Genomic DNA, 27,486 nt, shown 5'->3' with positions numbered 1-27,486 from the left:
TCTGATAAGCTCTAGAAAAAGCATGTAGTGCTACAAATAAAACAGTTTTAAGAACTTTTTTTACAAAAGAGCATGTGTTAACAATGAAAAAGAAGGTTTAGTTGTATTTTCCTTTATTCTGGTATAAACTGAACAGATAAGAATCAGTTTTGTAGTTTCCCTTGTCTCCCTTCTTTAATCCTTCCAACGGAAAAAAGCTGAAAAAACAAGAATATGAATCTGAGAGGCATGAATCTAAAATTCCTATTTGTGTGCTTGTGTATATAATATGTATAAATATTTTAAACTTCTCTATGTTCCTGTCCTTCCACATTGAAACAGTAAGTATGCGCTTAATTAATTTTCTCCTTCTCCTTTAAATGGTGGTGACATGCTTCCGTTCTTCATGTTTTTCTCAAGACAGATGCAATATTCATTGTATTATTTCAGCTGTAATCTGGCAAACAAGACTAAAGTTACTGACTTCTTTAATTGGATATGATAACACAGTTTTTATAGGAGCCTTTTGTTGGATCAATGTGTGAACTGAAAAACAGACAGTTTATGCTAAGAAACTAGTTCCATACTGCACGAATATAGTGTAGTGCTCCTTGCACAACTTAATGCTGAAGTTTGCTATGGTCTTGATTTATAAACTTGTAAAAGATGCATTCCAAGAACAAGTAAAATAAGATGCACATACTGATTTCCACAATTGCCACCACCTAGCTTTCTAACAGATAAAGGTCTTTGTCAATACGGCTACACAGGTAAACAAGCCAAAATGTTACATATGCACATATATACATAGTAATGCTTGCAGATATGCCCAAATAAAAGTATACATGTATGTTTCTTAAGATTACTTTCTCACTTATGTGAAAGTACAAATTTTCTGCGGAGGGTGAATCATTCTAAGATGATTAGTTATAGCTTGTAGAATTTGTTTTTTTTCCTGTTTAGGAATCATTATGTCAGTTTTACAAGCTTAGATACCAAACTCTTTGTAGTCTGTAATGGCAAGTGATGAAGTGTGGTCTCCAATGTATAAGGAGGTCCTGCAATAAGTAAATTTAAGTTGCAATTCCAGCATATTTCTCCTTAAAAACCTATAATGTCTATCAGTCACTTTGGTTAATAACTATATTTATAATCCTTTTAAAGAGTAGAGAGGGATCACAGTGTACTACAAAGAAATAAGTCTGAATAAAAAACATGTTCAGAGAATATGATGCATACCTTCTCTAATAAAATGGATATTTACCACAAACTGGTGTAGAGTTACACATCTACACTCTGATTTAGCCCTACAAATCTACTGTAGCTGAAAAATCGGGTAGAGGTCAGGAGCCTAAGGATAATGGTAGCCCTTAATTGCCCTGATCAGCCTCATCTGGGACCTCCACCCACCCCCTCTGCTCCCTGACCTGGGCACTCCATTTAAGCTCTGGCCGTCCCTACCCTGCTTGGATGCTGGGGGACTGGGCCTTTGTTGGTGAGACTGCTGCCCTGGTGTGTGCTGTGGTTACCGTTACCTTCTGACTTATCTCCTGGTGGAACAGGCCTGCTCTGGCTGCTACCTGGCAGGCTCAGGATCATGCTAAGATTGCGATATAGTTTCTGGTTTGAAGGGGACTTGAACTGAATGATCTGGAGCACAGGTAGAGCTAGTGCCTGGCAGTCTGTGTTTGTAGGTATGTAAGCATGCTGTTAATGTGAAAATTTTTGTCCTGGATCTGAATGTACATAGAGATTTGAGGGCTCTTAATACTTTTATGAGGGTTTTTAATACTTTAATTTGAGTGCATTTAATATTTTAAGGAGAGCAGAAAGTAAGTAGCTGATCAATAATGCTTTTAGAGATCACGAACAACTAGGGCTGTACAAAATAAAAAAAGTTGTTCTGGTTGTCAGTATAGGAATAGGTTTCCCTGGTCAATGTTAGTGAAATTTGTCATGTTATCCACACATGAATAACCTCTATAATGAGATATTTTGTGTGGACCTGCATGTCAGTGTTTGCTTGTTGCTGGCAGACGTCTTTTCTTGGTTAGTCCAGCTACATACCACTTTCTCTCCACCTCCAGAACGCTTGGGTAGATGAACTTTAAAAAAAAAAAAGACAAAACCCCCCAGTACTAAGAAAGCAATAGAAAAGGTAAGAGTGAGCTGAAAGAGGAGGATGATGTGCCAAGTAGGAGGTGGAATAGGAGCAGGGTAATATTATAAGCCAGTTTGCAGCATCTAATGATACTTAAATATGTAAACAGGAATGTGTTTTGGTAAAATACTATGCATAATATTTCTGTGAAGAAGGTAATGAACTCTTCCCATATCCTCTGGCAATAGAATTAGAAATCTGTCAGGAAGAGCTTAGGTAAAGTGCAGGACTAGGTGACAGACTATTCGTAGAGATAATTATAGCTAAAGAGGAAAGAACAACATATAAAAATGAATATTGAGCACTCATCTAATAAGAAGTGGAAAAGAAGTAAAAGCATAACAATATGAATCTCTATGTTTTTAATACATGAAAGGAATTTTCTTGTTCTGAGTGCTGCATATGTTTTTTCTTATACTTTTTCTAAAATCAGTGTGATGAGTTTATGTGGACAGATTGTTTCAGAGATTGAGTGGTTCATGTGTGTGAAGGAAGCATAAGTCTCTATAATAATAATGAAAACCAAGGGAACTATTTAAAGACTGATTAAAAAACAGGTGCTTCTGCAGCTGAATGTATTTTTGTGTGTTTTCATTTGATGTAAGGAAGAAGGTGCCATCCGTATTTATGCTTCATTAAATAAGCATAAGGAGACCTGAAAAATAAAAAGGAAAACTGCAGCCTTCTTCCTTGTCAGTATGAAGGAACTTGTCAGTGAGAAATGTGCTATTTAAATTGTGCCAGCCAAAAATGGGGATCGGGAACAAAGCACATGAATAGAGTCTGTTGCCCAGATTCCAGAAGAAAGAAATCTCAGTTATTCAAAGTCAGCAAATACCAAATGCTTTTTTATGTGGTTCTAAATTCTGAAATGAAGAATTAAACTCACTAGCTACTAGACTGGTTCAATATTTTTGGTATTTCAGAAAATGGAGTAATTAATTTTTCTTCCTTCCTGAAGTTGCGAAGATTTTTGGTTTTTAAATGATGGCTCTAGAAGTTCTGTTTTTGTCTACTTTACAAATACTGTTACTAAAGATGTTTGCAGCTACACCTAAGCATGAGCAATGTGCTTTATTACATCATATCACAAATAATCTTTTTTTTTTTCTGATTCTATCACAAACATTTTGCTGTGACTTTATCATCAGTTCTTTAAATGTGATGAAACTTTGTAAAGGAGGTTCCTTGAGTTGTAAAGTTCTATAGGATAAAAATACATTGTATATTTGTGCTCTAGCATTTTCTTGATGCATACAGAGAAATTCCAATGATGGTCACTATTAATGGTTTTTCATGGTTAAGAAATTAGGGGTTGAGGAAGGAGAAGATCAGAGGCATGCATGAATACTAAAGCTAAATCTCTTCTCTGGTATGTTCTAACTTCTGCATCATTATACATATAACATTTTGCATCATTATTCTCTTACAGTGCTGGCGTACTGCTGCAAGTTAACATGGTTTGACCGGAGTTCTGAAAAACTGGCTTCCGTGGTGGCAATGGTATGTGTGCTTGGTGAATAGTAATAGATTCTTAATATGTATATAACAGGAAACAACAATCATCAGATTTTTTTTGTTATTTGTGTATTTTAATTATTGATGGTAAGACATAGCTTTTGTCTTGAAAGAATAATGTGGAAAAAACTTTAAACAGCAACTGATGATGCAAACCCTTGAGCTAATTCAAACATAGGTTCTATATTCAATTCCTGTTATCATTACTCTAGTTCTCTCAAATTTGCTTCAGTGTTCTTTGTCTTCAAATGTTCAATTGGCAGAGTTAGTTTTCTTTTAGTCTCTTATGTTTCAGCTGAGTGAATGTTAAGCTATCTACTTTCATCTCCAAGTACTCTTTGGTTTTGAAAGTCCATCTACTAAATAACCTTGACTGGTTTTAGGTTCCTCTCTTTACAGGAGTGCATAATTGGTTGTTTCTAAATTTATCTATTCCTTACTATGACTTAGAATTCCTGACAGGGGTCTCTGCAGATTATCAAAACAGAAGCTGATGGAAGAGGTAAACTAATAAACAGGATTTTCAACCCTTCTGCATTAGAATACCTTTTTGTATGAAGCATTGTAGTGTATAGCTGCATTAAAAAAATATGTTTAGAATAAAAGGTGAATTTGCTCGAGCACTGAAATACACATGAATGTGTTTGTACTTTGGGATTAACTGTAATGTGGTTTAGTTTAAAAATTCCTTTTGTCTTCAGTATTCACTCTCTATAACTACCTGAAAGGGGGTTGTAGCGAGGGGCCGGTTGATCTCTTCTTCCAAGTCACAGGAGATAGGACAAGAGGAAATGGCCTCAAGTTTTGCCAGGGGAGATTTAGATTGGGTATTAGGAAAAACTTCTTCATTGAAAAGGTTGTCAAGGATTGGGACAGGCTGCCCAGGGAAGTGGTTGAGCCACCCTCCCTGGAGGTATTTAAAAGATGTGTAGATGTAGTGCTGAGGGACATGGTTTAGTGGTAACTTGGCAGTGCTAGGTTAACAGTTGGACTTGATCTTAAAGTTTTTTTCCAACGAAAATGATTCTATAATCCATTACCCAAATGGTCTATAGCATCTTCTAGAATCTATGATGTTCTGTATTTATCCTTGACAACTTATTTTAGGATAAGCTAACCTTTTTTTTTTTTTGGTAACGTGCCTATTGACTGACTTCTTTTAAGAATGCTTTCAATGTATTTTGAATGTTGGAATGGGGATACATTAATAGCAGCAGTGTGGTGATGTAATGGAAAAGAAGGCTTCAAATAATGCAGTTGTTGGCAATATAGTTCTCAGGTGGACACTGATCAGTCTGCTACAGATGAGCTTCCTTTCATTGCGTCTGGTCTGCACTCCTCTGATCTTCCTTCTTTTTCCTTCCTTACTGTTCCTTCAAAGCACAAAGTCTTTTTCTCCTATGATGTTCTCTTAAGCCTCTTTGTCAGTTTTGTTCCTTTTTCCTGTTTATGTGTCCGTACTCTGCTTCTCCCTCTGCAGGGAAGTTGGAGAACTTGAAATTCTTTCAGTTTTAGCCAACTAATTGATTTAATCAGGAATATTTTGGGACAATCTGAGCTAGATAATGTGAGCACCTGCTTTATTTCATGACAAGTACCACCTCTTTATAGAAGCCTGTTAAAGTACAATTATCCACATAACCTATTGGTCCTAACTTAGCTGCTCAGGCAGCCATTGTTAGTTTTACTGTTTTGCAACATGTTTACTACATACTGGGATGCTTCATCGCCTTCATAATGCTAACTGGAAGCTATAAAATATATGTAACCACAGTATTTCTATGTTGAAATAGAATGTAGTCGAGATGAGTTTAACTGGCATTTTATGCTAATTTAACATCCTCGATATGTTATGGACAGTGGATAAGACATCAGTTTCCCAGACACTCATGTCAACTTAATTTCAAAATGTCTTTTGAACAAACTTTTTGTGTTGTTCATATTATCCTCAAAGAAAGATACTAGTTTTTTGTAAATATGAGGAAATCCTTCAGGGAGCCACCTTCTCTCGCTGCAGTTTCCTTTGCAGAAATGATGATTGTACAGAAAACAAAAGTTTGAGTTGATATAATGCCTAAATTGTAGACAGCTGTAACACTGTTTATTAAGTATTGTACATTTAGATCTAGATTGCTCAGATTACATTATTTTTTTCAGTGATAATATATCTTTATTCCCATTGAAAAATAATGACATTTTCATAAAAAAGAAAGGAAATGGGTAGCTATTGCAAATACGTATTACCAATGTCATGTGTGATTAAATGTTATACAGTATCTTAGTAGCATATATATGTTAGGAAATTAGGATTCAGTAGTAAACTGGCTAAGTAATGGGGAAACCTTACATCTGGAGGCTAGATCAGCTCCTTAAACTTATGTTTCCCTGCTAACACTATTTGAAAAGACAAAATCCTTGTGCTGTCTGCTGTGATAAAGGGGAATACTTTGTGCCGTGGTAAAGAAAGCTTATTTAAAAAATAAGTGGATTGTATGCTACCTTTTCCTTCTCTCATTAGCAGTACTAGTTCCATCAATATAGATTGAAAACATTTTAAACAAAACTTAAAATGCTTTGGAATTCCTGTGAATGTGACCTCTTTCCTATTTTCCTTTGCCAATGCCCCATATCTTACTGTATACTGCGCTATTCCAGGAAACCACAGCAGTGGAAAAACGCGCATGTGGTACACCATACTGGGAGAAAAGTTCACTTGCCAGCTTGTAGTAGGAGGGATGCATATTCAAAAAGGCAGGCTGTAGCTAGCTCCTGCTCTTTACAACTTCTTTAACTTTGCCTTTTATTGTAGTACCCTTTCATGAATATAATTTCACAGAAAACTCAATTCTATCAATATGGTGTGATCAAAGATTGTGGATATTTTTACTTTTCTACTGCTGTACTGGGGATACACCTGTGGTATTCAGCTCTTGGTTAAGATTCTGTTCCCCATTTCCACTCAAGCTGATGTGCCTGTCTCACAGAACCAATGTGTTTACTTTCCCTCATGTCATGCAAAATATGTGCATATTTGTTATGTAATCCTAGAGTCACTCACAAATACGCTCCACAATGTGTCACAATGGGCCTAATTAAGCATCCAGTACCTGGAAAACAAGTACCTGGGTCTGAGGAACCTCAGAAAAATTGATGGCAAGCACCAAGAGTTTTCGAAAGGCTCTGCGAGTTGTTCTGATTGGTTCCTTTCAGGCAGCAGGATGGCCAGTCTTACATGCAGTAGAAAAAGAGCCTTATAGTATCTGCCAGCGTATTACACGCTGCCATCTGTACCGTTATTTGGAGGGTTCTTTCTCAAATTAAAAAGCATTGTCTTTTTTTAATACAAAGATCAATATTCCTTTTATGCGATGATTTTGCATCTGAGACAATTTCTCAGATATACTGATAATCTGCCAACCTTGGAATTTCCTTTATACATTTGGATTATATTTGTGGTATTCCCTTCTTGATAGATCTCTGGACTACTTTGTTTCAACATCTAATAAGAGGAGAACCAGATGCTGACAAAACCTTTCCTTGTACCTAGTGAACCATTGTCTTTTCTCACCAGTTCAACATCATGGTCTCAGTTTTGTCTTGAGATGTTTCTTTTGGTTGTTGCTTTGAAGGCTAATTAGAAGTTAATATATAAAGCTCACATAAGTCTGATTTTTTTTTTTATAAAGCATATTTTATCTTTTCAGTAGGCATCCTTTTTATATCAGACTGTAATTTCCATCTTTTCACACAGTAAAACTGACATATCAAGAAGAGGCTATCCTACAGAAAACTTGGAACCCTTTGTACTGTGGAGCATGTAAATGCCATGAGAGATAAGATTATTATGTGTTGTATATTGTGTGTATGCACATATTAAGAAAGGGTTATGTCACTGAATCATAGAACCATTTAGGTTGGAAAAGACGCTTGGGATTATGGAGTCCAACCATCAACCCCACTCTACAAAGTTCTCCACTACACCATATCCCCTAACGCCACATCTAAATGAATCTTGCCATGGAGTACGTTAAATATGTTACATACCCTCAGATTACTTTTTGATGGCCAGGCAGCTATATATTTTTGCATTTGTATCAATATTCGATACATGTTCTACTGCTACAATTAATGTCAAACTAGAAAATACAGACTCTAGCCAGTTTGGAAGGTCCATTGTCATTGCAGAAAATGATTACTGCAATTGTAGTAGACAAAACAGATGATGAGCATGAAAGGAAAGAGATTAATGATTTATCTAAGGTCTTGCCTAGACCTAGAAATAGAATTCCAAGTGTTCTGCTTCCCAGTACAGTGTCTGTTTCGGTGGACTGTTGCACGACAGTGTCCAAATTTTCAAAATTGTGTTCAAATAGTCAGCCAAACAATTGTGCAACATAAATATTGCTATGAAATACCCCTTTGCAGAAGTTTCTAATGGTTTTAAAATCAGGCTAAACTTTTGATTAAAGTTCAAGAACCTGACTGCCTGTATTTGGGAAATTTTTACGTCTTTGAATATTTTTCTGCTTGGCTGAGAAATGTTGAGATACATGATGAGTTGTACTGTAGACAATTGTTTATATACTATTTTTTAAAAATTAGAAATAATAAATTTTTATAATTTTAATGATCATAAGCCCATGCCCTTCTATTGCCAGAATATGTATATGAAATACTGTATTTTGGAATCTTCACATTTGCTCAGGTATCCATTTTAGGACACATTTTTATCTGATGTCCAAAACATTTAATCTTCATAAATCTAGGCTGGAATTAGCAGGAGTTGCAGATAGACAGTGCCTCAAAAGATCCTATTTTTTGTTTGATAGATGTATGACAGTGAGACAAGGAAAATAAGCAGATGGTCAACAAATCAAGGTCTTGACTGACAGCAAGATGGGACCCAGTTCAATTTTTAGGGCTTCTTATTAAATATTTAATATAATTTTGAACCCTTGCCCAGAAACCTGGGAGTTTTTCCCATTTTCTTGTATCTCAGAAATAAGTGCTTTTTACAGGTTTGCAACAGTAAGGCAAGGATTTGAAATAACAGAAATAAAAAGAAGTAACACACAGGAGAAAGGGACTAGAATAAGATATCAATTTAGAATTACAGAAAAGGCAAAAAAAGCCACGTTTCCTGTTAAATGCCCTTGAAAGCCATGCTCCCTGCTACTTATTCTCACTTGCTTTTACTGGATTCCCCCACTGTGGTTAATCGCTCCATCTGTTAGACAGCTAGCAGTTTTTCCTTTGCTCTTTTCTGACTCTGATCTAGTTGGATGTAGTTCACAGCAGCCTCTACACTTCTTCAGTGAGTTCAGAATAAGATAATTAATAAAATTAAGTCTTTACTAAAGAAAATGTGACTCCTGGATTGGAGCCTTTTCTTTACCTTCCTTTAATAATAAAAAAAAAACCAAACAAAAAACCCCAAAACAAACTGAGCCTGTTTTGCTTGTAATTTCTCATATTAACTTTGAAAGATCTACATTTAGTCAGAATAACATCTTCCTGATAACACTTAATTACTGGAAAATAGGTTCTTTAGTTCCCTATCCTTGAACGGTTCTGTGTCATTTCCCTCTGCTCTACAATTTAGCTGTTATTTAAAGAAAGGTTCCGAAATATAACGGGTATCAATTAGGCCTATTCTGACTTGATCCTTTGTCCCCCTCTAGTCAATGTGGAATGCTTTCATGGCTCTTCAGATCTGCATGGAGTGATCCTACCCTTTGGAGCTCCTCCCTGGTTTTCAGCAGTAAGTACAATTATTGGAAAGACTTGCAGGAGGCAGTGGTGTCACATGAAGAATGCTTTGGAGCTCTCTGGCTGGATCAAAGCACTTCCTCTTCTGCTGTAAGCAATTCGCGTGTCTTAGTATCGGTAACCCTGCTTCTGATCTGTGATACACCTTTTGATGAATCAGTACTGCGTCCCAAATATATACTGCCAAGGGAATTAGTAAGTATTTGCATAATGTGAGAGGATGGTAGAGTAAATAGTGATGATTAGACCATGTAGATTATTTTAATGTTTCAAACATTTAAATGCTTTTGTTTAATTTTGATGTCTTTTTTGATTCAAAATTCCAAACACTTACAGAAGTGAATCACTGAGGGTTTGGACTTTAGTTTATATCCTTGCCACAGTTTTTGTTTCTAAATTGTGATGGTGAAAGTCCTTGTTTCCCCACAAAACACTCCCTTTCAAACCTGTGGCTGTTAAAGGTTTGTGTTATTAAATATATATAATTGCTACGTGGTAGCAGAGGAAAATTTGTCTTGGTCTATGTAGCTGGTTATCTCTTGGAGTATGCAGAGAATCTGTTTAAGTTGGTAAGTAACTGTGAGAGTAGCAGGTAGAATGGTCTTGTTACAATAGTCTGTGCTATTAAGGGTAAGGGAGAAGAGGTAGAGAGCTATAATGACAGCTAGATGGGAGCGTAATTGGAGAGACGCTCAACACAGTAGTGCTTTACAACCGCTAGTGAAGTGTTGTGAGTGGGCATGCAGGCCAGAGCTGAGCAGCTATGGTAGAATTTCATGTGCTTGTTACAGAGCAATGCTTCTCCTCTCATTTCCTTGAGCCTGAAGGATTTTTATGACCAAATTTGAATTGCACTTTTATATCTGTTGGCCTCATGCTGAAATCCTTTTCTCTAATCATATTCAAACAAGCTCTCCTTTGAATTATTAATGTCTTTATGTGCATTTGAAATGATGCTGTCGGGAGGAGAAGAAAATTATATGAAAATACCTGGTCACCCAGGATATGGAGAAGGCTGAGGTGCTCAATGACATTTTTGTGTCAGTCTTCACCAGTAAGGGCTCTAACCACACTGCCCACCTTGCAGAAGGCAAAGGCAGGGACTGGGAGAATACCAGGTTTGAGACCATGTAAGGAACATGAAGGTGCACGAGTCCATGGAACCTGATGAGACTCATCTGTGGGTCCTGAGGGAACTGGCCACTCTCCATTGTATTTGAGAAGTCATGGCAGTCCAGTGAAGTTCCCGTGGACTGGAAAAGGAAAAACATAACCACCACTTTTAAAAAGTAAAAAAAGGAAGGCCCAGAGAACTGCAGGCTGGTCAGTCTCACCTCTGTGCACAGCAAGATCATGGAGCAGATCCTCCTGGAAACTCTGCTAAGGCACATGGTAAATAAGGAGGTGATTGGTGACAGCCAACATGGCTTCACTAAGAGCAAATCGTGCCTGAAAAATTTCGTGGCCTTGTACAACGGTGTTACACGATTGGTGGATAAGGGAAGAGCAGCTGATGTCATCTGGACTTGTGCAAAGCATTTGAAACTATCCTTCACAACATCATGGTCTCTAAATTGGAGAGACATGGATTTGACAGATGGACTGCTCAGTGGAGGAGGAATTGGCTGGATGGCCACACTCAAAGAGTTGTGGTCAATGGCTCGAAGTCCAAGTGGCGACCAGTGACGAGTGGGGTTCCTCAGGGGTCAGTACTGGGACTGGTGCTGTTTAACATCTTTGTTGGTGACATGGACAGTGGGATTGAGTGCACCCTCAGCACGTTTGCTGACGACACCAAGCTGTGTGGTGTGGTTGACATGCTGGAGGGAAGGGATGCCATCCAGAGGGACCTGGACAGGTTTGAGTGGTGGGCCCATGTGAACCTCATGAAGTTCAGCAAGGCCAAGTGGCAAGGTCCTGCACCTGGGTCAGGACAATCCTAAGCACAAATAAAGGCTGGCTGGAGAATGGCTGGAGAGCAGCCCTGAGGAGAAGGACCTGGGGGTGCTGGTCGATAAGCAGCTCATCATGAACTGGCAATGTGCGCTTGCAGCCCAGAAAGCCAGCTGCATCCTGGGCTGCATCAAAAGAAGAGTGGCCAGCAGGTTGAGGGGGGAGATTCTGCCCCTCTGCTCTGTTCTCCTGAGACCCCACCTGGAGTGCTGCGTCCTGCTCCGGAGCCCCCAACATAAGAAGGACGCAGACCTATCAGAGCAGGCCCATCAGAGGGTCACAAAAATGATCAGAGGGATGGAGCACCTATGCTATGAGGACAGGCTGAGAGAGTTGGGGTTATTCAGCCTGGAGAAGAGGAGGCTCCATGGAGACCTTATAGTGGCCTTCTAGTAGCTAAAGGGGGCCTACAGGAAAGCTGGGGAGGGACTCTATCAGGGAGTGTAGCAATAGGATGAGAAGTAACAGTTTTAAACTGGAAGAGGGTAGATTTAGATTAGATATCAGGAAGAAATTCTTTACTCTGAGGGTGGTGAGACACTGGCAGAGGTTGCCCAGAGAAACTGTGGATGCCCCATCCCTGGAAGTGTTCAAGACCAGGCTGGATGGGGCTTTGAGAAACCAGGTCCAGTGGGAGGTGTCCCTGCCCATGGCAGGGGTGTTGGAGCTAGGTGATCTTTAAGGTCCCTTCCAACTCCAACCCTTCTATGATTCTATGAAAATCTTTCCAGGTGTCTTTCATGTGAATTCCCTTCTGACTGTGAAGAATACACATTGTAAGTTAGTCAGCTTCTTTTTCTTCATATCCTATTCTGAAGCTGCTCCTTTTCTAAAATCTTTCTGTCCTTTCAGGTGGTGTAAGCTGTCTGTTTCTACCACTTTCCTCAGTAATGTTTTTGGTAGATTTCAAATTCTCATCCTTGAATGCTGGCACAACTCATATGAGGAGTAGGTTTTGCAATGCTGACAGGAGGCTTATTTAAGGTACTTGTTCTCCGTGGTGACTGGGAGGGATTTTCCAGCTGGCAAAGAAAGCATACCATCAGCCAGTCAAAAAATACGTCAGTGGAACACAGCAGCTCTTGCTTGTAGTCTCATAATGGGACCATCAGTAAAAAAGGAAGCACCCTTACAATAAAAAAAAATGGATTTTTGACATATAGAAAGCAACAAAGCTGTCAACCAGTCAGAAAACAGGAGAATTCCTGTAGTCCTGAGGGTTTGAGGACAGGCTCGTAACAAACGTAGATGGCAATTTGGTACGGAGGGATACATACAGGAAAGGTAGTTTTTATTGTAGAGGAATTGCTCATAATTAATGAGTCAGAAATACAGCATAACAGACCAAAGGATGGTATAGAAAATTGATGTAAGCTGCTTTAATATTTTTTTTCTTTCAGCCTTCATCTGGGTTCTTTTTGGTGTGTGTTTTTAGGGGTCCAGAATTCAAAACAATAACCCGAAATTCAACATACATGAAGAGGTAAAATAAACAAGAGGACAGGGGTGGTAGGCTGGGGAAGGTCTTGCTCACTTTTACACATGAGAAGGGAGAGGCTGATGCTCCCACTTGTACATGGATTTGCACCACTTGAGTAACTGTGTGGTAATCACCTAATGGAGGGTACTGGAGATTTTTTTTAATTCGTTGCTCAGTAACAAACAAACCATTACATACATGATGTCTCCACTCTTTGTTTTATTGAGAAATTTTATCTATCACTGAGCAGCACGCACATCCCATGGTTGCTTATATAAGGTGGTTATTGTCAAACTTAGGAGTGTCACTAGCCAGGATCAATTACTTTGATTCTACACACTTGCAATTATTTTTTTTAATCAGGAAGGGGGGAAATAGAAAACTGATTCCTTGCAATGTGTTAAATCACAACCAACCATTCTGTGATTCTCTGTGAAACCTGCAATTACTTCTTCATAGAAAAGAGCAGAACAGGAAATTAGATTATTCAAACAACATATACTGCCTCTTTTCTCCCCTCCCTCACCCTCCAAGTCTAGCAGAAGAGGCTGCATTTTTTTCTAATGGCTTCCTCTGCTTATTCACCAGTTTTTCTTTCTCTTTACCCATGATGTAATTTTCAGAATTGATCCTACTTCTCTTTTCAGCTGCACATCTGGTGACTGCAGGACTTAATTATAACATTTTTAATGATCAGCTCTTTCATTTCTTCTTACAATACACAGAAAAAACCCAGGACACGAACACTGAAGAGTCTTTTTGTTATTTCCTTTCCATCATTCGCTACCACTGAAGCAGAACATTGCAGAAGTGAAATATTAAACCAGAGAACATGTTAAGAAACTGCGTTTTTTCTTTATTTTGAGATCAGTGCTGAAGTCTTCTTTCAGAATGACTTTTTAATCTTCTGCCACTTGGTCTCAAGAGTTCTTTTTCTGTGGATGTTCAAAATTGAAAGGAATTCACATCCCATGCCCTGCAATGTGAGATCACAACGTGAGATGCCTTTAAGGTTTCTTTCTTCCCTACTCTCTAAATATTTCCTTTGTAAAATAAGTTTTAGACATATAGATCATCTGAAGATTTTAAAGTGTAGTATGAATTTTTCCTTAATATGCTGGAAGGTTCTGTCTGCTCTCATGATGTGTAGAAATATTCCATTGTCTGTTGCACTACAGCTGAAACAGTAAGGGAAATGCAACAATCCTAGGCACTTACAACATAGACAATGGGGTTTTGTAGCTAGGTGGCTGCTCTTCTGTGGTAATTGTTGTGCTTTGGGACCCACTGGCCACAGAAACAAACGACAGATGCTCTCTGACCTCTCTCTCTTCAGAGAAAGGAGACCATCTCCCTTCAGGGAGAGGAGGAAGAGAGAGACATGAGTTTAGAAAAGAATCTAAACTACTCTAATGAAAATATTAATAAAATAATAAAAAGAAAATAATGAAATATATATAAAACCATATCAAGCTGCCAGGATGACAATCACATCACCAACAAGCACTGTGAAAGTCCCAGACTGAACTGAGCAATGGACAGGAACTGGATTCAGGAACGCACAGAATCAGCATCAAGGCAGACGAACAGACAGAGTCCTCCTCGGATGCCAGCTGCTGAAGGAAGAGACTGACCCTTTGATCCCTCAGCTTTATGCTGAGCATGATGCTGACAGGATGGAATACCCCGTTGGTCAGCTTTGGGTCCCCTGTCCTGTCCTCTCCTCCCTACAGGTGCGACCCCTCTACGCTTTTCCGCTTCTGACCCTCCAATGGGGCAAATAATGAAGTGAGCTGACCTTGCATAATTATTATAGGAATAAGTATAAGCCGGAGCCTCTCTGCATGCCATGCCTTGGCATAAATTACAAACATCAGGTCTTATCACTCTAGCAGTGAAAAATGTCTGTTAATTATGCTGTTAATTTCAGCGAGTTCAGTTAGTTAGAAAAGGCTTAGCTGAAAAGTAAAATTATTGAACAGAAAATTGGTTCTGTTTTACCTCAAACCTTGATGTCAGTTGAGAAGTGACAGTGCAAGATGTTAGACTCTGCTAAGTTAGCCCCTGATTATATGCGTATTTGGGTGGACTTAAACATTATTTTGAAGATGGAAGATATTATAAATTGCATGATATATCTGCCAAATTATTTTCACATAACAAGATCATTAAGTTCACCCATTCTTCAAAAAAACATAGTGAAGTTGTATTTCTTCTTGTTTCTTGTTGATAGATGTAGAATTATTTTACATCTGGATTTTGGAAAAAACAAATATCACTTGTGGACACTATAGAGTGTCTAAATATCAACAAAATATATAAACTAGGTGTTTACTTAGGCTACTGAAGACTCTGTGAATATCAGGGCCCTTTCAGATATTTCTAGTTGGTCACTGAGAAACACTGATTATTTCTGGACAGCTTTACTAGAAGTATCTAATTGATGTTTTGTTGAAGTTTTCATTTCTCCACATAATAATAGAACCTAGTCTTGGAGAAAGCATCATGAAAATGTCTATCTTCCTTATGCTGCTTTCTTATCCTGCTTCTTTCAGTGCCCTTGTTTCTAAATCTAATTTTCCTATTATTTGGAATGTCAGTTTCTTGTTCCAGCAATATTGGTATCCAGCTGAGTCTGCGGCAACTTGAATAGCTTTGTCTCTGAACTCTCTGTCCCTTTTTTAATTTTTTAGTCCCAGTCATTCTCCTTCATCTATCTCAGTTCAAGTTAACTGGAGGAAAAAACCCTTTCATCTTTACAATTTGGTAATATAAAATTTCTTTGACAGTGTGTTTAAGGTTGTCCTTTCTCAGTTTCATTGTTTGCCTGACAATTTGTGGCTATCGATGACATTTTCTGCTGCTTCCACTTTGTGCTGGTGACCTGAATCTTGAATTGATTTAACTTGATCTTTCTTTGGGTTTGTGTCCTCTAAATGTTGTCATTTGTTCGACTCTGTTCCTATGTGTATGATGCTTCCAAATCAAAGTGGGTTACAGAAGTTACTGAAACACAAATACAACAGTACAGTTTGAAGTGTAGTTTTGTCATTTGCGACAGTGTTTCTCCTCTGCTGTTTTTGTTCCTTGATGGTTTTAATCTCTTTGCAGTTGATCATGAAGAATGCTACTGAGTGATCAATGTCCCTGTAATTCAGTAGCAGTTAAAAAATGCTTCCTATTTGCACCTGTAAGTCTGAGCTTCCAATGGGACTTAAATCTGCAGTTTTATTGGTGTGTTTTTCTGACATTCAACAGAAATAAATGGGTGTCAGTATTCTTTTCACAACACTTATGGTTTTTATATTACATTTTGAAATATTTATTTATTGCACTTGCAATTTGTCTTGGCTTTGGACTGGTAACTGACTGCACAAAGGTGTTGTGGATGACTTTATTAAAAATATTTTTCTTCATACGAAAGCATCGTCTTTTGATTGCTGAAATGATGCTTTCTCCTTTCATGAGGACAAAGTCCAATATACTGGTGAGCCTTCAATCAATGCTTAAACGTGAGCAGGCTTAATTGCTGTATAGTGATTCACGAGAGAATACATTCATCACCCTACTTCTCCATCACCCATGAGAGTTTATCCATCATCTTAAAGTATTTAAAAGAACATGTATTTGCTGAAAAATATAATACTGCAGATATATTTTAGGTAGCTGAATGCAGCCAGGTTGCTGAAATAGGAATTTGTGATAAGTTAGCATATCTGAAAGAATATGGCAATAACTGAGGATTAAGAAGCTTTAAGTAATTAATGTCAATATAAGTAGCTGATTTGTTTGGAGTATATTCTTGTTTTTTCAAACATTTATTTTACAACAAATAAACACCCATTAACCACCATCTATGTATGAAATTCATGTGTATAGACCACCCCGATGTATAGGGGGTCTTGGTAGCATGAGTAAAATGATATTGATTAATTAGTTTAAAATGAAAAGTGCCAATTTTGAATCTAGTGCTGCTGGCATACTTTTTGATTCTGATGCCTGCGGAATAGCTGCAGAACAGAAATATTAGGGTTTCAATAGTCACATTATTTAATGAGATAATGTGTTTTATTCCAATTATACTCAAAAAAATAAATAGCCTAAGACTCTTTTCCTCTGGTTCTCTCAAAAATACTACATTGCAAGTGCATTAAAAATGAGATATTGAAAACACTTAAGTTTTGGTAACTTTAAAACATTTCCTTAACGCAGAGAATTTTTTCAACTAATTTGTCTCAAATATTTTGTCTCTTTTTTTTCTTGCTTATTAATTGACTGTGAATAGATGATGTAATTCTTAATTGGATTTTTTTGAAGATGCTTGCAATTTTTTTTTTAAATCGGAGGTCTCTTCTTCACATCATCCTGAGACAACTGAAGGAAATTTCAGTCAGTTCAAGTTAGAATATTTCAATCTTTTTGTGACCTTGTTCACTGTGCAATTGGAGAAAATATTTTTCCCCTCTTGTCCTTTACCCTGTCCACTTACATACCTGATGAGTTTAACATCAGACATGGGTCTTGCTATCTGCTTCTATGTAAGTCCCTATTTTACTTGCAGTTGTTTTGTGCTACTGATGCAAAAAACCACATCAATTATTTGCAATTCATAGTGTGCCAGTGAAGGTATATGCTGTTATCTCTCCTTCTTGAGTGAATGAAAGCTAACTAACACAGCATGAAAATAAGCTGAATTGGATTCACCTTCCTCATTCAGATTAAAAAATTTAAATGGATATTCACAGTAGAATTTAGAGCACTAATAGCTATAGAAACAGAGCATTTGTCTGCCAGAAATATGGCCAAATTTAAATCAGCTTTCATATTGTAACAATGATTTATGGCAGTTTATTTTCCACTAGGGATTCAGCTATTGTATAGTTTTTTTTCTATGTCTTTTCTTGTTAGCTTTGCCAAAAAACAGAAGCATAAAAAGAAGGGATTCTGTTCTGGCTTTCATGATAGCAATGAAACTATTAGCTAGGAGCTAAGCCTGCTCCCGTTCTGAGAGCCAATGTGAAGCTTGTGCACGACAAAGATTTATTTTAGAGCTTGAGTGAGATTTAAGAAGTGACATATAGAGACTATTTGGAGAACGTCCTGGTCTGGATTCTTTATATTGAATTAAGAGTGAATTTACAATGTGTCTCATTTGAGACACGTGTCAGTGGTGACCCAGCTAGAAAGAGCACAGATTGACTTTTAGTTAATAAGAATTGTACTTTCATTAAGCATTCCCGTTAGGCATTGATGGGGGTTCGTTATTGTTGCTATCTCTAGCATAACCTTAAGAATTACATACTGGATTTTGAAGGAAAAACAACACTTCAATACTAAAACCACTGGTGGACATTTGGAGGAGCCACATGTTTTCCGCCTGAAGAGGCAGAATGCTTCTGATCTGCTATCTGGTGCTATCTTACTCCTTTGATATAAGGCAGTTCCTGTCGAATCCTGCTGTGGGTATGTGTGATGCTAGAGCTAAGCTGCTGTAATGCCTGCTGCCCTGCCATGGGCTCCTGCCCTTTTTCCTTGGTCTGCCTCCAATGCTCCTCTGACCTCGCAGTGTGCCTGGATGGACAACCACACCGTCAGGAGCCCAGCCCCAACTGACCGGTATTCTGCTGGTTTAGTTCTTTGAACTGGCTCACTGCTGGGTCACAGGAATGGCAAAGTTTGCACACAGAGAACAACAAAATTTGTTTCTAGTAAAGGAGAAATACATAAGCCCTTTCTTCCTAATAACAATTAGTGACTTATAATAGCTAATACATACTGAATTAGCCTTTTATATCTGCTATGGGTTGTTAACCCTTTTTCTTTACTATCTAATTTGGCCTGCTTTTAAACTTAGAATACAAGCTGGACATGTGTTATGTTTGAAAGACAGACTGTCATGATTTTCTTCCACTTGCTACAGCTCTGTGGTAGCTTCTCTGACTTACTCTGTATGACTGCTGTGAGTTTAGAGCTGGATGTGTAATGTTGCTTGAGTGTACTTACAAAGCAAGGTAGATAACAGCGATGATTCTTTGTGATACCAGTTAGGAGTTCAGACTAAGCCAGAAGGTGCAGATTTTACAGGACTCTCAGAAGACGATGGTGCAGATGCACTCAGTTTGCACTGAGTCACTGGGCTGGCCTTGCCAGATATATAGCTTTCCTCTACTTGCACCCACTTTCATGGCTCTGCACAGTACACGTTTCTCAGTAAATGAAGGGCTGCTTTGCACAGATGCAAGTAGCAACCTAGGCTGAGTTTGTGTAATGCTGCTAATATGCATAATAAAACACTCAAATGACCTCATTGGAGACAGTTTTTACTTCAATTTCCTTAGTGCTTAGGTTGAGTGATGCTCACATAGCAGCAACTCAGTGTCTGGCTTTATTATCGTTCATTTAAAGGTCCCTTCCAACCCAACACATTCCATGATGATTGCATGACCTCCTGCATTGCCCATCATTGTGGAAAAAATTCTTTATCATATGCCTTGGACTATGATTGGACTATGTGATGGATAAGACTAATAGAGCTGACTTACAGTTGTACAGATGCATGGCTTTTGTAACCTTTTTTTTCCCCTAAGAGATCTTTGCTTGTACTTTCTAATACTTAAAAAGGAACGCCCCAACCACTCAAATTCAGTTAAGTAAATATTTTCACTTACCCCATCTGTGAGGACAGAACCGTTGCAAAAGATCTTTGCTTCTGGAGCTAACGAAGCAGCAGTAAGCAAAGGTTTCCTTTGCTGGCCAGCAGTCACAATGAGATGAGACTTGCATTTTGTTGCTGGTTTCATTAGCTACTGTTGATAGCAAAAGAATGTTAACTCAGCGACTCTGTGCTTTACTAAAGACCTCTAGCGTGTAGCCACAATGAGACTTTTCTGTCCTATTTTAAAAGTGTCTCTCGCCCTGATGCTTCCCTTTGGTCCTCATACCGGCTCTCACCCATTTTCTTTAACTCTGTAGGTGAACCCTGAAAGCTATTTCCAAGACCATAAGCGAGAGCAAAGCAATTAAACTCATTACAATAGTAAACATTGGTAAAGAGTCCTACGAAGTTTCACTGTGTGCAAGTCTCATCAAATTCTGGCTCTTTCCAAATGCTATTACAACTAAATAGTTTCCTGCAAGCCCTGAAGGTCAACACACACTGGCTGTTTTGCACAAAGAGTAGGTAGTGAAAAATTGAGTTTTCTTCGTTTTTAGATTAAGTCTTTTTTCTTCCTTTTCTTTTTCTTTTTTGTTAATATATTTCTTATCTCAGATGCAGAACATTTTGTTTCTTCTCCAGTGACTCATTGTTCAGTGAATACAGTAGTGGACTACAAAATACCCAAAAGATAAAAACATTTAAACTACTAACTGTGGGCTTGATGTGTATATTTGGTGACTCCTTCAGTGTTGTTTGCTAAAACCCAGACCAAATAACTTATATTATAGCATCTCAGTCTGTCTATTTTAGCAAAATATTAAATGGCGAGAGAACAGCAGTTACATTTTCTGTGAAGTAAATAGTGCTAATTCTTATTGATTTCAGTAGCCGTAGAGCTCCTATTTAAAACACTGGTAACGAAGTTTTCTCCTATATGTACATTTCAGACATTTTAAAAAACAAGCAAGTTTTCCTATTAGATGCAGTATTTCACACTAAGATTATATTTCACACAAATGCGGTCTGTCTTTTCAGAAGTCTTGTGTGTTTGTTGAGGGAAATGGTATGTGCTTATCAGACCTCATTTGTTTATCTGTCTGTGCTCAGAATCTTCAAAATCATGATCACAATTGCTATTACTCAGATACAGAATTAAAAGAAAATGAGATCGTTTTTCTCTGTTATTGCAAAATTCCTTAAGAACATCAAATAGAAATTCAGAATTAAAAATTTATTGTATTACAAATAATAAATCCATATTTCTTTTCCTGGGATTTGTTTTCCTGCATGCAATGGTGTTTCCAAGGTGATGAAAGTCAAGAGAGCTACTGATACCGTATAACTTGTTGACTAATACAAGAAAATCTTTAAAGACTAAATACAGAATTTTAACTAAATTTTAACTAAAGCATTCTAATGGCACAAATTTTTGTGATTTGGTGTGTATGGTTCACATACTGTTAGTTTTTCTTATATCATGATGGTGAGGTAAATTAATACTTAAAAATATCTGATATGCCTTCAGAAAAAGTGGATTGGGGGAAGATTTTTAGAAATATTTAAGACTGTTTTCCTGTGTGGAAAGGCTTGTCTTCTGCTTAGACGTGGAAATATCCGGTATGTAATTCTAGTCAGCATGGTCTTGTATAATTAATTTTTCTGTCTTCCGAAAGTGTAATCTATAATATTGGGCTCTTGCAGGGTGTTTTGTGGTCTATTTGTAGGCTGCCATGAAGTCTTTGTTTGGGAGATGCTGGGAAATATAAATCTGTATTATAATCAATTTGGAACAGCAGTTTTCTGCTGCCTGCCCTCGCAAGGTACGCTCTGACAATAATACAGATGCACTTCTAAAATAACGTGGGTGTCTGTTTACAAGTCTGCAAGCAACCTTCACTCCCTGCAACTGTTTTCAGGGAGCAGAGTCAGTGACAGATGCCCTAGAAATAACGAAGCAGAGAGAGAGTGTGTGTTGCTATGGAAGCTATTCTACTGCTTGATGCGCACTGTATCATCCAATTTAGAAGGGCTTTGGAGCCAATCAAATAGCTCCCCCCCAGTCTGCTTTTGGGGACAAATCTTGTGAATCAGAGCACAGCCTAAGCAAGGTGAGAACTCCCGGAGCCAAAACTGAAGTAATCTGATCTTTGGTATAGCTACTCAGCTACTTTGCAGCCACTCTGCAAGTTCCCAAGGCTGTGTTAGTGTTTGTTGTGCACGTATATTCTGTGTGGGAAATTGAAGCTTTGTGGCAGTTGAGTTTCTAGCTCTGGTACAGACTTAAGGAGAAGTCTTGTACTACTGAGGGTAGCTTCTGCGTGTCGGTTTCCCAGGTACAAATGAACGGTTTCTTTCTCCCACACACTGTCTAATCTTTTTAGACTGTAAGTGCTGCTATGCAAAACTTATTTTAATGTCTCTGTATGTCTAGTGCGATGGGACTCCATTCTTAAAGCTGCTGGAATATGAACAGTGATGAGTCAGAGCCATTGTCCCTCCTTAGCCTCCTCTCCCCTGCCCCAAGGCTAGTGCGAGATGGCAAAGAAGGATTTTTCCTTTTCTGAAAGATGTGCTTTTGCATATTCTACTCTTATTTTTTGATGGAGTAAAAAATTGCCAGGTTCCAGGGTCCTGGGAGGTGGAGAAAAGAAAGAATTGACTTGCATTGGAGCAAGGGATCAAAAACAACATCACTGGGTTGTTAAACATTTATGTTTGGGGTTTTTTTGGAGGGTTGTGTAATCTTTATGACTGTGTTCTCTTTCTGTCCATTTTTTCCTTTGTGCCGGTTCAGAGGTGAATGTGATAAATTCCCATTACAGGGTTTTACATTTTTGTGATGCTGAGTACCTGCTGTTTTTCCTGAGCAGGGACCATTTGGAACTTCCCAGCTGAGACAAGCACCAGTTTCTAATGAAACTTTAAAATAGCTGAAGCAGTTCTGTTTTAAGTATTTGGAAGGATATTTACAGTATCTAAATAACTACTTGTGCCATATAGGAGATATTGTTGTGATGTATGTTGAACAGACCTTATAATTAGTTCCCTCGGGAACTGAATGAAAATGTGACTCCATTCTGCACTTTCAAATAAAATGTGGCCTTGCTAATTAATCAATTTTAAGAATACCAGGTACAGTCACATAAAACTCACCATTAATGCTGGGACAAAGGTTGACAACTTTTGCTAAGAATACAAATGAAGGGAAGAACAGCAATGATTAATCATTCCCCTTCTTGAAAGTGATTTTTATTTAAACCATCCTCCCTATTATGTATAACTGCAAGCTTGTTAATGGCTTAAAACTTCTTATTGCATGCTGTTAAGTACTTTGGCAGATCACAAATGTTACTTTAAATGAGCACTTAATAACACCGAGGCAGTGACTTTTTAATGTAGTTAGCAAAGTACTAATACTTCCAGTGTAAAATAATGTTGTGTGAGACTGTGGCATGTAAAAAATGAAAGATGTATTTTCTTCATAGCAGAAATCCAAAGGCAGAGTACAGCATAGTCTTCCCTCTCTGTAGTTACTCCTGACAAATTCAGCTGCAAGGGGAGAACATCTGTATCTCACTTCTTGAAAATGTGTGAAATATCATCTCAACATCCTCTTGCTCACATTTAAACTCTGGATGAATTATCTGTTTTGCAGCATAAGCAGAGGGGAAGGGAATAATGGTAACTGCAATTTCAGTTCTTCACTGAGCCACAGTAGATTTAGTACCCTTTAGCAGTAATAACTTTGCACATTGAATACTAAGGTTGTAACTCAGTAATAAGCATCCACTATAGTTCATGAACGGTGTTTTGATTTCTAACTGCAGCACTGGTAGCAGAACAAACGTACTTGTCAATGCCATCTGTATTCCTTGCACCTTTACCATGGCAGGCTAATATTTCAGGATACCAAACTGATGTCCTGTGTTGGCAGAAAGTTTTGCTACATCCCAAACTAAGTAATACAAACTAAAGACAAAAAGTATTCTAATGTTATATATCTAAAACTATAGCAACAAGAGAAAAATGGGTGCTATACAACCCATTAACCCATTCGTAGCGGGGTCTCTGCGTGTGTGTATTTATAACGTATATATTATCTCCATTATGAATGTGTCTCCTAGATGCACCATGCCAGATCAGAAAGAACTGTCAAAAAAATTCTAATAACATCTTAAATTGTGCAGCTCAAATCAGTTTCTCATAATCTCCAGAGCCTCAATGCATGTGGCTTCATGGCTCTCTGTATCTTATCAGTAACTCTGACGTTCTTAATGCTGTAAAAGCATTTCAAAATTTGTCATCATCCAGAAGCTCAAGCTAATTAAGAATTATGTAAGTAGATGTATTAATAGTCAATACTTTGGTGGATATGGCTCGGTGCTGCAAACTTAATGTGGATTGCATAATATATCTGCTTTCAATTAGTACGTGTCAGGCCTGAAGGGCAACTCCTTGCCCTGTACTAAGGCTTTGTCTGCCTGTACTCAAAGCCAGCTTTGATGTGTGCAGTTGTGACCTGGGATCAGGCTGCTGTGAGAAGAGCACTGGGAAGCCGTGTTGGAGATCTCCCTGGTTTTGTTTGGGAGTTGCTTGCCTGAGCTTTGTTGCCTGTGCTGGGCCATTTACCTTGCTGATCCTGATCTTGACTTTCTCACTTGACTTCCTGGCTTGAACCCAGACCTGCTGCATCGATGTGGACTTGTGTGGCAGTCACTGAAGTGTGCCTGACCCTGGCTACTGTTTCTGGCTAGCTCTGATCTCCTTGCTCAGGTACCATGGTGTTGTGCCCCATGTCAGCAAGGACATGGCCCGTGCCTACCTTGTCACACTCAGTTCCTGGCTGGCACCTCAGTCCCACTGCTTCCTGACACCAAAGGCCTTCTTGAACAGCGTGTTGTTGTGGTGACTCCAGGGATTTTTGTGATGGGAATTAACAAGTATTTATTTCTTAGTATTTTTGAGACATTGAAAATGATACAGAGATGCGCTGTTTTACCAGGAATTAGTTTTATAATACTTGTTTCATCTCCCAAAGCTTTTGGAACATGTTTGTGTGTATAATCCTCACTGACAACCTCCAGTAAGCACTGAAAGGCCCACTTCTTTCTGCCACAGTATTTGTTATGTAAAAATCATTTGAAGACACAAAGAAACTGTATCTCTTACGGTAAGATTTTTGAAAACAAAACGGCAGCTATTCAGAGAAGCTTGGAGAGGTAGAGGATATAAACTACTGTGGAGTTAGTTATTGGGAATGCTATGCAGTGTGGACCTGTATATGCAAACTATCTTTACATATACGTGTGAATAGGTCATGTCAGTTTCCCACTATTTTGTTGTATTTATAACATGTATTTCAAACATCAGTTCTTAATTTATCTGTTTTTTCTTCCTGTTTGAATAGAAGCTCTCAGGGCACATAAATTCTTACTGTATTTCTAAATAGTACCAGTACAATCAGTTCTTAATGTTGGTGGCTCTAAATAGTATTTCTGTAGATAGAGGACTAAGGGCTCAGATTCCAACATCCTCCAGAAGTCTCTGGATGTTGATGGCTCAGTGCTGTGACAATTTGAAAATTCACCTATATTCATTATGAACAACATTCTTCTGATTATAGTATTCTTTGTTGCAAGGGAATATGCTGCAGAAGCAATGCTTATTTATTATGGGATTGAATCACTGTACTTACAAAAGATTAAAAGAAAATCTCAAATTAAAATCATTTGTCATTTTATTCTCTTCAGTAAAAAGTGTGTTTATTTTTCCTATGCAAACTTAATTTGGTAGTGCATGTCAGTTAAATGAAGAAAAAAAAATTCTGACAGCAAAAGGAGAATATTGTATTGTGTGACAGTCCTTGACATGAACGGGAGAATTTTACTTTTTTTTTTAATTTTTATGAAGACTGTGTGTGTGCATGGGCACACACTTTTTTGTAAATGCACAAGGGTACAATACAAAGAGCTGTTTCTGAGAAGCTGAGCCAAGCTTGACTGAGCAGACTCACTGGCTTAAACCTTATTCTGCATACAGAGCAGATGCTGTAAAACAAAAGGGCAGGGGAGAGGAAGGAGACTCACTGGGCAGGTAAACAAGGCTGAGGAGAGACTGTGTGAGACATTTCATTTGAACAGTCTTGAACACACATGTCCTAACTATGAAGGCTGAATGCCCTTGGAGGTGGAAGGGGTTTACAGATTCTGACATGTTGTCCCGAAGCAAAAATAACGCACGTTTCTTTTGATAGCGCTCTGCCTGCCTCACAGTCTTTTTCCACTTCGTAAAGATCATTAATCTCCTATGGTGTGGCATGGCTCTAGTTATTTACTCAGGAGCACAGGCACTGTCTGACTCTGTAAAATCATATTCACATGAAGCAGTACTCAGGTAGTGATTGCTGTTCAGTTGTCCCTCTCTAATATTTTGTCTTTTGTCTCAAATGTGTGTTTACAGCAAGGAAATAGGGAGAGGAGAAAAAAGTTAGAAAGAAAAAGGCCAAAGCTTTATCTAGTTTTACAAGAAAAAAACTTTTAGAAAGGAATTCCACTGAAGCAGAAAGTGCTGTGTAGAGCCTTCGCTGAAACAGTTTTGAGGGTTGTAACCTCCTTCTGTCTGTGTTCCAACAGGTAGGTCACAAGGCTGAAATTGGCAATCTAGGTATTAAGTTGTTCTTTAGAAGAAGTGTCTTTATTAAAATTGAACTCCTACATTTCAGATCTCTTGTTTGCTTGTATCTGCTGAATTACTGACTCAGATAGGGGATTTTTTTATTTTTTAATTTTTTTTTTTTTTTTAGTTTTACTTCTCTTGACACACACAAGTGATGCAGCTGCAGAAGAGCTAACAAGAGTTTTTTGAGTACTTGTGCCAGAATCTTTCCTCCTGTGTTTCAGTGCAGAATGGTGTATTAGCTTTCTATTGCTCCTCTGAACTGCATGGAAAGTACTAGATATGCAGAGGTGTCCATGAGGAGCAATATTGAGAAAACTATCATTTTACATGTGTTTCTCAAAGAAGTGAGTTTGCAGAAGTGCCTTGTTGAGACTCAGACCGTTGCTGTTGGTGATAGGGGGTGTGAGAGTGAAGCCAGCTTGGCTGTTTAATCAATGTGTTGGCAGGGCTGGCAATACTAAAGAATAAAACCAGAATACAGCCAAATTTGAGATCACCACTGTAGAGAGAGTTTGAATCTAAGATGTTTTGAATCTCGTTTCAGATAAAATGTTGGTGTGAGGCTTGTATGGGATCCAATTCAGTATTGCTGTTGAATACCTGAAGACTTGCCAAATTATTTTAAAGAAGCTGCTCTCCTGACTACCTCTTGAAGTCCAATGTGCAGTAAATTCTGTGAAATACAAAGAATAAAAGCTTTAGATAACTTTTATAAATTAAAGGATGCTGCATGGTCCAATCTTTGACAGAGGTTCTTTACCCTTATATTAAATGCAGTTTGCCTCATCTATTTGATGATGAGGTTGTGTGATAAGAGGTAACAGGCTTCTCCCAGAATAAATGTTTTAGTGCTGCTCTGTACTTGGAATTCTTGGCTTCCAGCCTCTTAGTTGGGTACTGAGGTTTGCCAAAGCGGTTGCAGTTGGGAGCTTATCACCAGGAGCCAGGCCACTGCTTTAGGCCATCCCAGATTCCCTGGGATGCTACAATTAGTGTTAATGCCTCGCTATGATTCCCAGTCTACTTTGGCAACTTTTTCTTGACTTCCTGCTCTTTTTGTTGTTGCATTTTTGAAGAGCTTCTAGTTAGGGTGAATCTCTTTCCAATCATAATTAGTACAATGAGAAATAAATGCATATCACAAGAGGGTTTTTTAAAATAAGCATGTGTTGGGTAATTCGTAGACCATTTCCGCCTTTTGTGTGACCAGAGGGTATAATCAGGGCCTGTTTGTGGCCCTATATTTGGATATCCAGGGAAAAATCATTACATATGCTACGTAAAATTTAA

The 27,486-nt window shown here is 38.2% G+C and overlaps 1 long non-coding RNA gene across 1 annotated transcript in view; it reads left to right on the top strand.

Moving 5' to 3' along the window:
• The window catches only part of LOC128913939 (uncharacterized), a 70,858-nt gene extending 61,438 nt beyond the window's left edge, over positions 1-9,420 (top strand). The window contains exons 3-4 of the long non-coding RNA XR_008468125.1: positions 3,573-3,643; positions 9,340-9,420. This is a non-coding gene — a long non-coding RNA (uncharacterized LOC128913939). The remainder of the gene's footprint in view (positions 1-3,572; positions 3,644-9,339) is intronic.
• Positions 9,421-27,486: the final 18,066 nt, after the last annotated feature.

This window comes from Rissa tridactyla, chromosome 8, assembly GCF_028500815.1.
Source record: "Rissa tridactyla isolate bRisTri1 chromosome 8, bRisTri1.patW.cur.20221130, whole genome shotgun sequence".
Classification (NCBI taxonomy): domain Eukaryota; kingdom Metazoa; phylum Chordata; class Aves; order Charadriiformes; family Laridae; genus Rissa; species Rissa tridactyla.
This window is presented reverse-complemented; position numbering and strand designations above follow the sequence as displayed.